We start from the raw sequence: 17,393 nt of genomic DNA, 5'->3' as shown, positions 1-17,393 counted from the left end.
TCAATATAGTTTTGGACACAATGATCCCAAAAGGCATTTGGTGGCGGAAAGTTCAACTAGATGTTTATTAACGCACAAATGGCCAATATGGTTATATGGGTTCCTGATGTGTTCAGAGAAGATATAGGTGAACTGAAGGGGTTCTGTCACAATATAATTTTCAAACACAATGGGTTTCCTTTTTCTGCCTCGGTCAGTAGCGTTCTCCTAGCTTAGAAGTTAGAGATCAGAAATGTTAGGGGGCTGGAACCATCACGCTTGTATACAGCTCTAAATGGATCTCTTCTCTTTTTTATTATAATCTGAGATGAATCCTACGGTGTCATCACTCAACCCCAGCCTAGAGCTACTCTCATGTGGCCAGGGGAAGGCAGATGCTACCTGATCCCAACCCTGGGGGTGGTATCATGAGGGAGGATCACATGGGAGGAGATGGCTGTCAGTGTGTGCACATCTGCAGAGGTGCAGGAAGGTGAGGAGGTGTCCGTGTCAGTGTCCAGAAGGAAACCGGGAGAGCTGTGGTTATGGAGAATGGAACAACAGAAGCTCCCATGGAGAGAGACCAAGATGGCGAGGGAACCCGAAAGGTCCCTGTGACACTGAGCTGCTGAAGGGGAAAGCTGCTATGCCGCGCAGCACTGATGAAGGATGCTGAAGCCGCCAACATTAACCAGTGAGCCTCCGATGAGTCACTGGGCAGCAGGGCAATCCATAGCATTTGCGTCTCCCTCAATTAAGACACAGGGAGTCCAAAGCAGAATAACCTAAGAAGTGGGGCGGGTACAAAAATAATCAAGTGAAGGTCTAAATAAACCCCTAAATTGGAGAACTACAAGAAGTTGAAAAGGGAGCAATTTGTCATTTATGAGAAGTCAACTTGGGGAAACTTGTACCCCAGATTGCCAGCAGCCAAGAGGTCATCCAAAAGGAGCAAGAATGCAAAAAGGGCACAATTCTCCATGTATGAGAGTCAACCTGGGATAATATGTAAAACATATTGCCAATAAGAAGGGATCAACTGTATTAGTAGGAGCTTTCTTCCTGGCAGAAGAGTGAACCAGGAAAGAAACAGTTCAGTGAAAGAAATGTGGTTGTGGTAAAAAGGTGTTGTGAAGAGACATTGATAACTGCACCATTTTGACAAATTGTGACATTACCAACAAGTATTAGTTCCGCTATCCTGACAAGAACACTTCATATGAAGAATAATCGTGTTGTGTTGAGATTCAATTTGAAACTTCAGAAAGACATTGGGCCTCATTAAGACTGTGGCAGTACAGTGTTAACGGCGCTGGTAGTGATACCGGCACCGTTGTTACCGTACTGCCACATTACGAGTTCTGCTCGAGGGTGCCCTTGCAGCCACCTGGTCTGACCAGGTGGCCATACCGGCACCAGCGAGCAGAACTAGATGGTAGCAACAGTACCGTTATGAACGACACCGCTACTACCATCCTCCCGATTCCCATTGAGCCCTATGGGGGCTGAAATGGGAATGGGGACGTACCGGCTCTGCTCCCGCGCAAGGGGAATTACCGGGTCTGCCGAGGTCAGACTGGCCTGGTGATTCCCCTTTCTCGGGAGCCAGAGCCGAGTTTGGGGGTAGCCATGCCGGTAAAACCGACATGGCTTACTCCAGCCTCGTAATGAGGCCCATCTATTGTGTTGAGGAAAACAGCTGCCTTGGTTTATGAAAAGGGTTTTGTGAAAGAGATATTGGCTTTACGACAAATAATCCTGTGGAGGAGATTCATTGCTTTGTTGTTCTTGTACAAGTTTTTATGGAAAAGTCACTTTCTTTGCCAATCTGAAAGACACAGTGGATGGAAAAGACATTTTGTGTTGATTTGAACAGATGTTTGTTGAAACAGAACTGGTCCAAGAATATTCCTGAATTGATCCGTTGGAAGGGAACCCAGCCTTGGTCACAAGGAGTACTTTCTAAAAACTATAAGTTTGAACTTTTGCATCATTTTATTGAACTGAAGACAGCCAAATATTTGTTGTACACTGGTAATACTGGGATATTGGGCAGCAGAGACATTAAGAGACGTTTGCCGGTATCCCCGATGTAGAGGCTGTGATGAGAAGGGGATATTTGCAAAAATAGTGGCTCTGTTCAGCGTTTAAGGAAAGAACCCATGGGCATGTTATGTTATGAAACTTAGTAAGTACGACTGTTCCCCAATGGTGTCCTGGCACTAGGATGGCTCCTTTAGAGAAGAGGACCCAACAACAAAGCAGAAACAGTATATTCAGTGATTAAACAGAAAAGCTTTCAGAGCTTTCCTGAAGCACAGATGATCCTCGATTATCCAAAGGTGCAAAGAGAGAGAATTCCACAAAGGAGAAGCAACTGAGAAAACTCTGTCCGGCCACAGTGGATCTGCAAAAAAACAGCAAACATAGAGTAGATATTGATTTGCTGAGTGAAAGTTCCAATAGGGGCAGTATGTACTGATTTTCTGACAAAGATAAATTGCTCCACAACCATGAACAGCCTGATAGACCATACAAAGAGTTTCAGACTTAATTTGGCTGTCAATCAGGAGCCATTGCTGGGCTCTGAACTGACAACCGGATGCAATCAATCCCAACAAAGGTGGAGCGTCTTTTGGTCAGAGCAGGGTCAATCATTTGAGGTGTGCGTTGTACCATCCCAGTCAAATGGGAACATGGGGAGATTCAACCACACCTTGTTGGATAGTGTCAAATTGGATCTAAGACAGGGAGAAGACAGTGAGCATGCCCTGAGATTGCCTCCTTTTGAAATTCTCTGCAGTAGAAAACTGAACAAAAGGGTGTGCCAAGGTGGGATGGGCAGTGCACAATTGGCAGACTGGACTGATGAAAGCCTTAGAGGGACAGTGGAACATACAAATTGTATAACAAAGATGACTGATGATCTGAGACACAGATGTGTATCTAAGAGGATACGTATTGGGAATCCAGTAAAGGTAAACACTCCCTGATGTGTGCCATGGGTCAGACCCTTTTTTCCAAACCTGTGCATGTGGTTGAGTGTTCCAGCATATGGTGAATTTGGAAGAGTGAGGGGTTTGTAACAAATCTCAGGGTTTCAAATTCAAGTAGTTAGCTGCATACCCGTCCCACCATCCTATTTTGTGGTTTCGTATTTTGAAGAGCGGAAGATGCTCTGGGTTCTGTTTTTTGTAGTGCCTTATGCACTTTTTCTTATTCATCTTTTTCCTCCATTAGAAGTTGTATAGTGCCCTGTCAGCGTCTATGGTTCTTATTCTGATGCAATCCAACAGAATGAGATGGCATCAGAGAATGGCATCACATGGATGGAACCCTTGCTGTGGGACAGTTTGTGGGCAGCTCTGAGTTTGAATGTCCCTGAGTATGTTCGCTCTGCTACAATAGCTTGATATAACTTCATTCTCTTCTATGAAGCACAAAAGCAAGGTTTCCAGCTTCTTGGAAATTCTTATCTTCACAGCAATGGCATGGGACTTTGGCCAGACAGATAACCCAATATGTTTTCATTGAAATCCTTCTTCTTTTTGGGTACAACGATGATTCAATTAAGGAGGGCACGGGGGGCACTCCACCCTTATATAATAATGTTGCCCTAACAGATTGGTCCTTCTGTAATGGGCGAATCTCAGCTGTTGTAACATGATTTTTGACTTCTGATATCAGCTGCCAGAGTACCATGTCTGCAGGAAGTTGTGAGGGCACGAACAAAAGAGTGGGATCTAAAAATGTCCAATATGTGGGGGCCCTTCTTCTGCTGACAGATTCTCACCTATGCATCACTATACTTACCCCTCTCCTGTCTGCCTGATCAAAAAGACTCAAGTAATTATCCCCATGGTGGGACTTCTCCATTGTGCTTTCAGAGCTTCCTTTGAAGCGCTGGCTTCCACCCTACCGCCTGACAGTGTATCCTGTTCCTCAGAGAAAATGTCATGCCTTTCCAGCAGAGAACAAAACCAGGCTGCAGGGCTGGACCCAGCCAACCTCATCCCCAGTCAGTAATGCACAAACACTCTGACAACTGTAGGAGTTACAGTAGACCATTTGATACCAAAATTACACAGATGGTTTTGGTTATGTATAAGTGTTTTTACTAAAGGCCACTATGTCAAAACGTTTATAGCTTTATTTTTATATCTAATCATTTGCCAATTGGCATAGTATACATAAAGAGTGGTAGATGTTGGGTGTCCAAGACGGCCAATTGTGGGGCAGAGTGGGCTGACTTGATGCCTGAAGGTGCCTTCCTCTAGTCTACCTGGCGGTGGAGGTCGTGGCTCTATGTGGCCCCATGCACAGGGTCTGGCAGTCTGAGGCAGCACGCAGCTGCATGTGGGTCTAAGTGTAGGAGACCCTTGTTGGGTTTCCCCTTCTTACCCAGCCTTAGCAGGCCCCCTCCTGGGAATGCTACAAGAAATGGAAAGAATAGGTGAAGTGGGTGTGAGGGTATGACAAAAGAATAATGTATGCCACTAAAGTGGAGGGGGGGAGACCATAATCTGTCTAGATCTGTAGGCGGTAGTTGGCTCTGGTTGTTCCCTTTGACATTTGCTCTCTTTCTTGCCTGAATTGGTGGATATTCTGTGCTCATTTACTCCTCTTACCTATTTTTACCTCTTTGTTATTGTGTTTGCCGGCTCTGTCTGTAGAAGTGGCTTTAGTGTAAAGGGCGTAGGGAGGATTTTGACAACTACAAGTATTGTAGGCCATGCTGTGCCATATGTGGCCTTTCGCTAGAGTGAGGCGTGGAGTGAGGAGCTCAATTCAGTTTTTTTGGATTTGGTTTTAGGTTTTGATGTTCACTGTGGTTCTTGTGGCTACTCTGGTCCTTGCAGGATATCATTTGTATGGTATATCTACCAAGGACCGGGCTGGTGGGGTGCTACCGTGATGCTCTGTGGCTGCTGTGCCTGTCTATGTTTGGTCATTGACTGCGGTGAGATGAGGTGAAGCGAGGTGTGTTCGGATGGCAGCAGAGAGCATTCAGGCATAGTTGATTTAGACTTAACAAGGACTTGAAAATCATTTGAGAAATTGAAAATGTGTTTTTAAAGCCCATACCTCTATCATTGGTTTTAATGTCTCTATCCACTCTGTTGGAAGTTGTGGATTTCTATTTAGAAAAGGCAGCCTATACAATTGCTTACTTCTTCTTTTCAGCACAACTTGGTAAACTATACAATAATTATTGTGGACTTGCACTGCGCAGAAAGGGAGTAATAATTTGGATGTGCCGCACAGTTTGTTTTATTCGTAAATTTTAAAATCTCGGTTTTATTGTGCATTCTGTGGTTTATTGTTATTCACATTTATATCTTTGCTCTGACAGTGCTTTTTTATTTCGCCTGTTCAGACAGTTTTTGCAACCTTTATTTCTGGTGTGCTGTAATTTTTGCATTGCAAAATGACAAAACAGAAGGCCAGAACCTGTTCATCCCCAGTTCGACAGGTTACAAAATCTCTTTTAATAATGGCCCGATTAGCCAGGCCACTGTTCTTATTAAAGAAATTTGACAACTTTTGTCCAATTTAGGTGCTATCCTGTCAATCGAATCTCAGAGCAATAAGAACTTGATACAACTCTACTGTAATAAAGCAAATCCTTCTTCTTACTGTTGTTGAGAAGTTCGATCTTGAGCCAATTTCACCATCTCCTCTATTGCCTCATGGCCAACATGAGGGAGGTGTAGGACTAGCCACAAAGGCCTAATTCATAGAAAAAAGTGTAATATCCCTGCAAATTACATAGCGCCATAAACAACCTTGTTCCTCCTTGCACGTTTGAGAATTTTTGCGCGTTCTGTGTATTCATGCATTCAAAAGCGCAAATTTACCCGAGGCCCAAAGAAAATCGAGTTGCGCCTCGAATGCCCACAACACGCCCCACACAAACAAATACCAGCGCCAACTAACAACCGTTGCGCCTACCTTTGCCCCATCATCCAGCACCCCCACAAAGCAGCAGACCGTGAACCCATAACTCAAGGCAGCACCCTGGTGAAACTGTGTGCCGTCCTCCATAACTCAAGGCAGCACCCCGGCGAAACTACATGCCATCAACCTGTAACTCAAGGCAGCACCCCCGCCAAACTGCATGCTGTCAACAGGTAACTCAAGGCAGAACCCATACAACTGCATGCTGTACGCCGTAATACAAGGCAGCAATCCAGCAAAACTGTGTACCGTCAACCCATAACTCAAGGCAGCAATGTGGCAGAACTATATGCCATCTCCCCGTAACTCAAGTTAGCACCCCAGCAAAACTGCATGCTGTCCCCCATAACTCAAGGCAGCATCCTGGTGAAACTAGAGCCGTCACCCCTAATTTCAATGCATCTAAACTGCTGGCCTACACCCTCAAGTCCTGATACCACACCCCTGACCTCTGCCACAACCCCCAGATAGCCCCCTCAAGTCCTGACACCCCCCACAACCCGCTTTGACTTCCGCCACAAACCCAAGTCAGCCCCCTGCTAGTACAACCCCCTGCCCTCACCGCCTAACCTCTGCCACAACCCCAAGGCAGTCCGCTCAGGTTCTGACACCACCCACCACCCCTGACTTCTGCCACAAACCCAGGCAGCCCCCTGCTAGTACAACCCCCTCCACTCAACCCGTGACCTCTGCCACAACTCTCAGGCAGACTCCTCAAGTCCTGAAACAACCCACCCCCCTGACCACCGCCACAACCCCCAGGCAGCCTCCTGCTTGTACACCCCCTCCCCTCGGCCCTTGACATCCCCTGTAACCTCCAGGCAGACCCCTACTAGTACCTGCCCTCCCCACACACTCCTCAACTCTGCCACAGCCCCCAGGCAGCCCTCTGCATATACACCCCCTCCACGGACCTCCTGACTTCCACCACAGCCCTCAGGTAGCCCCCTCAAGTCCTGACACGCCCCCACCACTCCCCTGACCTCTGCCACAATACCAGGCAGGCCCCTGCTTATACACCCCCTTCCCTTCATCCCCCTGACCTCCTCCACAAGCCCCACATGGCCCCCTGCTAGAGCACCCCCTCCCCACACACCCCTGACCATCAACCCCCAGGCAGTCCGCTCAAGTCCTGAAACCACCCAACACCCCATCGATCTCTGCACCAAACCCCAGGCAGCCCCCTGACAGTACACCCTTTCCCGACACAGCCCTGACCTCCGCCACAACCCCAGGCAGCTCTCTGCAAGTACACCCCCTCCTCTCACCTCTGCCACAACCCCCAGACATTCCCCTCAAGCATTGACACCACCACCCACACCCTGACCTCTGGCACAACCCCCAGGAAGCCCCTTGCTTGTACACCACCCCTCGCTTCAACCCCCTGACCTCCGCCACAAGCCCCACGTAGCCCCTTGCTGGTACACTCCCCTCCCCACACACCTATGACCGCTGCCACATCCTCCAGGCAGCCCTCTCAAGTCCTGACACCACCCGCCACCCCCTGACCTCCGCCACAACCCTGAGGCAGCCCCCTGCTAGTGAACCCCCACCCCCCTGACTTCCTCCACAAGCCCCACGTAGCCCTCTGCTAGTACACCTACCTCCCCACACACCCTGACCTCCGCTACAACTCCCAGGATGTACCCTGCTAGTACACCCTCTCCTCAGACCCTCTGACCTTGGCCCCAACCCCCAGGCAAACCCCTGCTGGTACACTCCCCTGCCCTCTCACCCCTGACCGCTGACAAAACCCCCAGGTAGCCCCCTGCTAGTACACCCACTCCCCACACACCCTGACCTATGCCGCAACTACCAGGCAGCCACTTGCAAGTACACCCCACTCCCCCCACCTCCCTGACCTCTGCCACAACCCCCAGGAAGACCAATGCTAGTACACCCCCTCCGCACACACCCCTCACCTCTGCTGCAACCGCCAGACAGCACCCTCAAGCCATGACACCATCCACCACCGCCTGACCTTCACCACAACCACAAGAATCCCCCTTCTAGTACACCCCGTCCCCTCAACCTCCTGACCTCCACCACAAGCCCCAGGCAGCCCCTGCTAGTACACCCCCTTCCCACACACCCCTGACCTCTGCCACAACCCCCAGACAGCCATTCCAAGTCCTGATACCATCCACCACGCCCTGACCTACTCCACAACCCCCAGGAAGTCCCTGTTAGTGCACTCCCCTCATCCCCTCACCTCAGCCCCTGACCTCCACCACAACCCCCAGGCAGACCCTTCAATACCTGACAACACCCACCACCCCCGGACCTCCACCACAACCCCCAGGTAGCACCCTGCTAGTACAACCCCCTCCCCTCACTGCTGTCCTTTACAATTAGCCCCAGGCAACCCCCTGCTAGTACACCCCCCACACACCCCTGATCTCCGACACAAACCCCAGACAGCCCCCTCATGTCCTGTCACCACCCACCACCCCCTGACCTCTGCCGCAGCCCCCATTTCCAGCCTGCTGCTAATACACCCCTTCCCTGACCTCTGCCCCAACCCTCAGGCAGCCCACCCAAGTCCTGACACCACCCCGCTCTCCTAAGTCTATCACCCCTGGCAGCCCTCTGTCAGTCTGCCCCCCAACCAGTTTAATGTGGAGCTTCAACTTACCTCAACTCCCTGGCCTACATCCACCATCAAGTATACCTGTCACATATCCTCCTCCGTCACGGTCAACTGGGAGCACTGCTGTTGAATCCAGGACAGGAGCATCTTCTATCATTCCCTTGTAGACCAGAACCAGCTTACCACAAAAGGACAGCACACTATTGCACCACCCACACTGTCTGTGGCCACCACATATACATGTGACATGGTAATTAAATGCAATGTAGCATATGTATAGTGCCTTTGTGCCATTGCAATGTCCTCAACGCACTGCAGTGAATGCCCTTTGAGGACAAAAGTACAATGAATCACAGATTGGGCATAATCATAAAGAATGCCTGTGTGCATTTCAGCCTGTGCAAAAGTAGGCCAGTAGGTAGGGGTGGCAAAGTCCCTGCCAATGACAAAAGCAGAAGAGGCCTGTGTATGGGTGATAGGAAGAGAGTCAGAGAGTGTGCAACTCAGGTAATGTGTGCTTCTAGACTGAAACATCAATCATGGGGCTCAGCTGCATTCCAGTGGCAGAGGTGATGCATGAAATGAGAGCAGGTAGTGGGTGATTGCAGATGTGTGCGGGTGGGTGACCATGATGTGGGAATGACAATGCAATCTACCATCTACTGCACAAGTGAGTTGTCCAGCCCCCTATCCACAGTGAGTCCAGATATCACTGCGACACCCACAATGGCAAATACCCACAACAGTGAATGAAGTGATGGCACATACACGTTGTCAAGCAAGTACCAAACAAACACCTAAATATCAGTGAACCAGAAAGGAAATCCATGTAAAATGAACTCCACCTCCAGTAGTGAATGTGCAAAGGCTCATGATATGACACCAGATACAAAACACAACGTAAACATGTGGAACATGTGTCAATACATATGAACAAGTGAGTATCCATCCCCAATGAGTGACTGCAAACACCATCATCAGACATCTCACACATCACAACAACCATACCTGTATATACAGTATTACACACACACCAAAAGCCTTTACTCCAACAACACCAACACACTGACACCAAACACGCAGTGCTCCTGCACACTGAAAGTAATCAGAAAATCATCCAGTTCCCCCTTAGCTGTCTGATGGCCCCACACCTACATGTCAAGCACATGCGCACACCTCCCACGCAAACATCACAGTAACAGCATGACACATACAGTGAGGCCCCAATCCACATGACCGACACCAAACACATGCACTGGGAGAACATAAAAAAAAAAATTGCACACAGACAAAGAGACTGCAAGAAGCGTGGAATTAACTGATTGCAAACCTGTACTAAAATAGAACTATATACTATAAAATTAAGAGAAGTTTAAAAGTGTCAAGGTATAAAAAATAAATAAAAGTAAAAAATGAAACCTAATCCTAATGAACTATATGCAAAGGCAGTGGGCTATCTCTCTTCAGTCTCAGACAGCATCTCCACCAGGGCTGAGTCACATTCCATGTACTCTTCCTTTAGGCATGCCTCCATTGTTGCCTCTGAATCCTCTGCTGACCTGCAAGTATCCGCCAGGCTGGCAGCCAGCCTCCTTGCCCACCTCGGCTCCACCTTAGCCCTGGCCACCATCACTGCAGCTTCCCTTCCTGACTGCCTCTCTGCCACCAGCTGCCTCCAGTAGCGACCACACACAGTGCACATGGCCTGGAGGGATCCAATGTGTTCCTCCTTCCTCACATGTGCCAAGTGCCTCCTCCGGATTGAATCATCTGCAGTTATCTGCCTCCTCACAGTCACAGTCTGCTGCTGCCACTAGAGTGGGAGATCCGGATGTATGCCCTGCGACCAGATGACATTTGTTGCAGGCGTACAGAATCTCCACAGCCCTGAAGTGCCAGCTGTCTCTTCACTGCCTGTTTGTGTGTTGTTGCTTGGGCAGGCACTGTTACCACCACACGTGGAACTCTTGGGACTTCCATGTTGGGCAGGGATGGATGCAGAACCAGACTGGGTGGTGGTGGTGTTTGCACAGGGTGCCGTGGTGGCATGTGGCACAGAAGACCCTCTGGAGGACAACTAGGGCACAGAGGAGGCAGTAGAGGAGGGGGCCATTGCACTGGCCAGCCCAGAGATTCAACCCAAGAGAAGCGCTTTTGCCAGCTGGGCCAGGAAGCATCACATCTCATTATGATGTTCTACAAGCTCCTGGTGAGACGCTTGTACAGTATCACAAATGAGGCAGTTTGCCTCATGAACCCAGCCAGCAAGGGCAGCGCCTGAACCTGGATGGACACTTTGGCCAGAAGCGGGTCAATAGTTCAGGTGGAGGCATCCAGGAAGGTGGTCACTGCTGCAGCTGATGGCCCTGGGACAAGAGGTTGTGCAGAACCCTCTATTGTGGACTACACTTCCTCTATGCCCCACCTGACCCCTTGGGCTGGGCTGCAATGGCCTCCACCTCCATCAACCCAGATGACTCCAGAGGGTCTTCTACCCTTGATGGGCCCTGTGTGTTAGCACCCTGTGCCACAGCCCCACAGCTCCTGAGCTGTCTCCCACCACAATTCCATCCTGGGACTTAACATCAGCAGCCTCATCTGATGGTACTGGTGCTCCCCCAGCCTATTCACTCTCAGGTGAAGTGGTGGCAATGGTTACTGGCTGGGGTCTGTGTCTGAGTGTGGTGGCCCCGGTCCCCACACACACACACTCTCTCTCTCTCTCTCTCTCTCTCTTTATCTCTCTCTCTCTCTTTCTCGGTAGGGACAATGATGACTCACAGTCATGACACACGCACATGTCAACCCAGCACATTGTTGTGTGGCCACAAACACATTTCAAGAAATCATGCAATGTCACAGTACCAATGACAAAGTGACACAAGTGTGACATGCAGCAAGGGCCATGGGAAGTGCACCTGGCCACATGTCTCACCAACACCATTGTATGTCTCACATTATCAATAATCGTCTTACTTGTTCACATACATAGGCAGCGTGGGAATGGCTACAAACAGGACGGCCACAAGGAGTCACCCATGCGACAGCTAAACTTGACAGTCATGGCCTACACAGTGGCACACAGGTGTGTGCCCACAATGTGCACAACTGGGTCCATGCCTTTACCACAACAGAGTAGTACCTTCCCGAGATGTCTGCGTGCCCCAACTGCTTGGCAACCTGCCCTAATGTAGCAGTCCGCCAAATCTGATATAAATATGTCACCAGGTGACATTAGCTAGATGTGTGGGCTGGGATGAGCGTCACACCCTCTGGCCTGTGCATGTGACCTCAGTGTCAGTGGATGGCCCGATGCTGCTAGGTAATGGGCCATGTTGGTAACACATGCCCTAGTGGACCAGCTGTATGGGTGGATGGACTGGCCTGGGCCCAGGCAATATTAATGCATGAAGGGTGCGGCTGCAGCCCATGTACACTACACTGATGTATGGGAGGGTGGGATGGCACCCGTAAAACTGTTGTCACCCTCATCTGCATTAGGAAACTGAGCCTGGTGGAGAGGTTCAAGGGCCAGGCTCACATGGGCCCACACCCACTGGGTGTTTGCCAGGCCATGTGATCAGCACACCATTCTTGTACTCTCACATGAGCACTGGTGAACTGCTGACCAGCTCTGCTCCTTCACTGCTTGTATGGGAGGGACAGCCATGTAAGGGTGCTCTCCCACAGGGTGCATGACCTTGAGTCAACATCGACCCTATGCAGGTGGCAGGTTATTTCCTGTCTCAATGGTCATGGCTGGACAAGCAGTCTAACCGGAGATGAACCAGGTGCCCAAGATCAACCTGTGGAATGCAGGGAGCCAGATGGATGGCCTGCCCTGTAGTTGCGGTGCAAGTCACTGAGGGTAATTTGCCGGCCAAGCATCCTGCTTGGCTGCAAAAGTAGTTACCTTCTCGGAAGAGTGCCACCAGCGGCCAAAGCTCTGTGTGCACATTGCGTGGTGTACGGCCCTTTTCTGTCCTGTGGATGTGATGAACCTGGGTATGTCAGCGAGTAGCAAGTGGTGGCAGACAGGACTGTGAAACACTGTCAACAGTAGACCTGAGTAAGGCGACTATGCGGACAAGTGAACTGTGTACCCTGGGGGACAAAGGAGGAGACCTTACCTAAAGTGGCATGCCTCCTCATATACGCAACAGGAGTACATACCAGATTGAAGTCCATCTGGACATATGTAGCTGGCCCGCTCTCTGGGCCTACCATGCATACCCAAGGTCCAACATGACACCAGGCTTTCAAAAGGATCACAATGGGCACACGCGGACCATGGAAAAGGCCCCCTGGCAAAGTCCAACCCCCCTGCAGTGTGTCGCAGGGAGGCAGAACACAGGGGCACAGGGGTGTGCAGTGAGTCCCTTGGTAGGGTTGGGAACCACTGAATGCATGCAGCATATCTGGTCTGGGGTACTGCTGGGAACACATTGGTGTCAAGACACCCAGTCGTATGCAGGATCCTACAAGACAGTCATAATCTGACTACACACTACATGGCCATGCAAGCAGGTGGAGAGGTCTTATAACACCTGCTGGGCACCTCTCCACCCTATTACATCTAGCAACATGCATCCCTGACAGCCAGAGCTGTAAGCATGCAACATGTGCAGGCAAACATTTCTGAGGAATCGCCAATTATTTTTCATTTCTTTTAACTTTTTTCATTTTGTAATGCGGGGCTGGACCCTCCACACTCCCACACATCCCCCACTTTTTTCTATTCCCTAACGCAACACCCCATATATTAATTCTTTGAAAAGGTGCAAAAACATTTAAATATTTCATCTTTGTTGTTTTAGAATTAGTTTTATGTGGGGATTACCCCCAGTCAACAAAACAGAAACATCTTTGGTGAATAATGTCTACAGACAGGAACATATGCCCTACAAGAGACACCCAAACAGGAAGTACAAATGAACAGAAAGATTGTTCAACTTACGAACATTAGCCTGACCAATAATGAGCTTATGAAGTGCTTTGAATAAAACTGGCTTCTGATACGTCGTATAGGGTCCACATTTCCCCAGCCACTGAATTCCCTCCATTGCGCATACCTCAGGGGTTATTCATGCACAAAATAGCAGGACCATGCTTTGGCTGACAGAGCTGGCATTAGCATCTGTTATTAGTGCTGGCCTCCAGCCAATGAATATCATGGTGTGGCGGTGTAGTATGGGTGTTTAGTCCAGTGGACTTTCAATTTTAGGGAACTTCTGTGATTGATTCATGTGTTTAAGTGTGGGGACAGTATGGCCCACTGCATATGTCAACATTTCCAGTGCGCTATTGTATGGACAAGTGATACAGAATTGGCTCAAGAGATGATCAAGTGGTGCGGTCACACAGGGCCAAGGCAAATATAGGACGCTGCCAGCTCTCACAATGAAAGTGACACCGCCTATTCATGAATGGAGCTGGGCTAACATAAGGGGGGTTCATGCCCCTGAGAAATCTTACACAGGGTGCTGGTAGACCTGGGACAAGCACTGATTTGACACGTCAGACAGAACGAGTCATATGTGTTGTTACATATAGAACAGCACATGGACACATTGACGAACAGGGTGGTGACTTGGGCAGCGCACTAATCATTGCTGCACACATATCCCGGCATTGATTGTACACGGACTATGGTCTGCACAGTGACACAAAGGAACCTGCTGTCCTAATTAAGGTGCAAAGTCACATTGAGGAGCCATCTGACCGTGGTTGGCATGTTGAGAAAATGGAGAGTACATTGATGGTGATGGGATGCATGTAGTCCATGTCCCAATGCAGCCACTAGAGCACTTTGTCAACGATATCGCAATTAACCTTCTCTGGCATGCACCATATGTAGCTATGAAGTGATATTCATGAAAGGTTGTTGCACGTGAAATGACAAGACATGGAAATTAAGTACATTTTTTAGAGGTTTTTCTGTGTGGCATGTTCATTTTCTTGTCGGAATCTGTAGATTTGGTCAGCTAACTGATGCTTTGTGCTTGCCTTCAAAATGAAAATGCAAAAGCTTAAATGAGCCATCAGTCATGAATTGTCCCCTCTTGAATGACTCTGTCAACACTTTGGGCATGAGCTGGACACTAGGGCTTGGGGGGTGCAAGCCAGAGGGTGTGTGTATCAAGAGCATCTTAGTAGCTGTGTTCTCAATATGCACTCCTCTATTTGATGCATGATATGATATATGATATGATATTTTATTTATATTGTGCTCATACCCAGGTGTTTGGGAGCACAATAATGCATAGTAATGCATATGCATAGTAATGCATATTTTTATACCAGCGGGGTACTCAGAGGCAGCTGTGTAAGACGGAACATTCCTGTGATCACCCCTATTGTGACTTGAACTCTGCTCCCCGGGAAGTCAGCACCTCCACCTGGACCAGGAAATTGTGCATCGTGTGCATGTGCAATGGCATGCAACACACATGTGACTGTACACATTAACAGTGTCTTGCATGTGTATCGTCCATTGGGTGTGACAATCATGACGTAGTATCACAGAATTGTGTTTGAAGATGTGAAGGCAGGCGCTCTGTTACCAGTCTTTAGCTTCTCCTCCTAACGCACGTTTTCATGACTTCATCAATCTTCAGGGAGGCTGAGTTCCTTTATTTTTTCAGGCGGGTCTGCATTTCTGTTTCAGGTGTGACAAGTTAATTAGCTCTGAGGATTCTGGTACTTGTATTTTTCGCACTTGATTTTGCTGGCAGGTGACTGGAAACAACTCCCTCTATAGCACAAATCTACCCCTTGATGGGGGGAGGGAGAAAGCCATGGTTGTGGCTCTCCAATGTAAGGCATGATGGCCCTGTTGCACTGCCCTGTGAGCCCAGGACTCCTGGAACAATGTTTAAATATGTGAAGGCAGGCACTCTGTTACCAGTCTTTAGCTTCTCCTCCTAACACACGTTTTCATGACTTCATCAATCTTCAGGGAGGCTGAATTTCTTCGTTTTTTCAGGCGGTCTGCATTTCTGTTTCAGGTGTGACAAGTTAATTAGCTCTGGTGATTCTGGTACTTGTATTTTTCGCACTTGATTTTGCTGGCAGGTGACTGGAAACAACTCCCTCCATAGCACAATTGTGTGCAAGTTTTCACAGTCACCCATTACCAGGGCCTGGCAGCCAGTAGACATGAATGAGCAACAATGTCTGCGCATAGACGTATGAGGCAATCTTGCCGATGGGATGAGATGTGGGTGACAAATAGTTGTTTCGGAGTAGTGCATTCCACATATGGAGTGTCAATTGAGCAGTGGCCATGCAATGGTGCCTTTGTCCATTCCAAATCGCATCTTGCAGGGGGAATGATGTAATGGTGGTTGGTGATATCATGGCACCACATATGCCTGCATGAAATTGTGGGTCATCAGATGTGCAGGTCACACTTCCAGATGTTTCAACAAGTAAATGTTGGAGTTGGGTATGGGATCACTGATGATGCACATACCTCCATTCTTCCACTGATGGGTATCACTGTCACTCATGCCCGGTTGATGTATGTACCCTCACAGTCACAGACCATGCTATGTTGCAGAATCTGATATGCCCAGCCATGACTGTGCATGTCATTCATCTGTGACGTAGAGCTCACAGAGTGTCCAGTCATAATGTGTGATGTATGTGTGTCTGGCCATTTGTGGCTGTATGCATTGTAATGCACATATGTATGTTCGGCAAGGTACTCCTGCCGCAAAATGTTGTTGTCTGTCTCTGTGCAGGTGATGATGCAGTGGATGCAGAGGTGGAGGAGGAAGAGGTGGCAGTCATACAGCAGACAACCAGTGGAGATTGGCGTGTCGTATGCCATGAAAATCCACCGGTGCTGCAGACACTCCTCAGTCAAGATTTCTGACACTTATGACTCTTCATACTCTGCAAGTGAAGATGCTGAATTAGATATGGATGACAAAGTGGACATGGAGGCTCCCCCAATGAGCAGTCTGGATGGGGCCGTTGAGTCTGAGGAGGAGATCCAGGAGTGATGGGTCTGGTCAGTGGTAATCCCCATGTTCACAGTTGTTACAGCTGCAAGATCGCCTTCACCTGAGTTGGAATCAGGTTCAGGGACTGATGTCCAACAAAGAGTTGCAATCCTGCAGCAAAGGACAGGGGTCCCACTGCGATAGGCTTGGACCCCACATCCTACCTTCATCTGCCCAGCACATGTGCTGGATGTGTGTATGCCAGACAGACGGAATCGGAGCAGCAGATGCTTCATGCGACCATCCGACATGGCGAGGTAATGCATGAGATGGCCACGGACATCCATTACATGGCTGAGAACATCTCACCAGATGCCCGGGATGCACAGCAGCTCGCCTCTCAGGAACATCAGCATCGACTGTTGGACAGCCTGGTGAAGAAACATCATGCTGAGATGCAGTCCTCAAGGCTCTCCCACAAACTGGGTGTGGAGGCCAACCTCAAGGGACAACGGGCTGATCTGAAGTCTCTGCAGGACTCCTTGCATCAAGATGCAATGGCACATATAGAAGCCCTGAAGCAGGAGATGTTGGCAACAAGAGACTCCAATCACTGTGAGAAGGAGAGCTTGAGGATTTCATTGGATGAGGAACTTTCGGCTATAAGGTCCCAGCTCCATGAGAAGATGGACCCCTTGAGGTAGACGCTATGCCAGCAAATTGATGCATCACGAGTGAGCGCACATACAGACTCTGTGGCCACTCAGGAGGATGTTCATCGAGACCTCTCCATTATTAGGATGCTAGTGCATGAATCAGTATCACAGGTGGCCTTAGCCAATGAAGACCAGAGTTCTCCATTGCAGGATGGACAGGATGCACCACCACACCAGCACCATTTTAGGATCCACCACAGG

This window comes from Ambystoma mexicanum, chromosome 4p (genome assembly GCF_040938575.1).
Source record: "Ambystoma mexicanum isolate Mex_15411 chromosome 4p, UKY_AmexF1_1, whole genome shotgun sequence".
Lineage (NCBI taxonomy): Eukaryota > Metazoa > Chordata > Amphibia > Caudata > Ambystomatidae > Ambystoma > Ambystoma mexicanum.
This window is presented reverse-complemented; position numbering follows the sequence as displayed.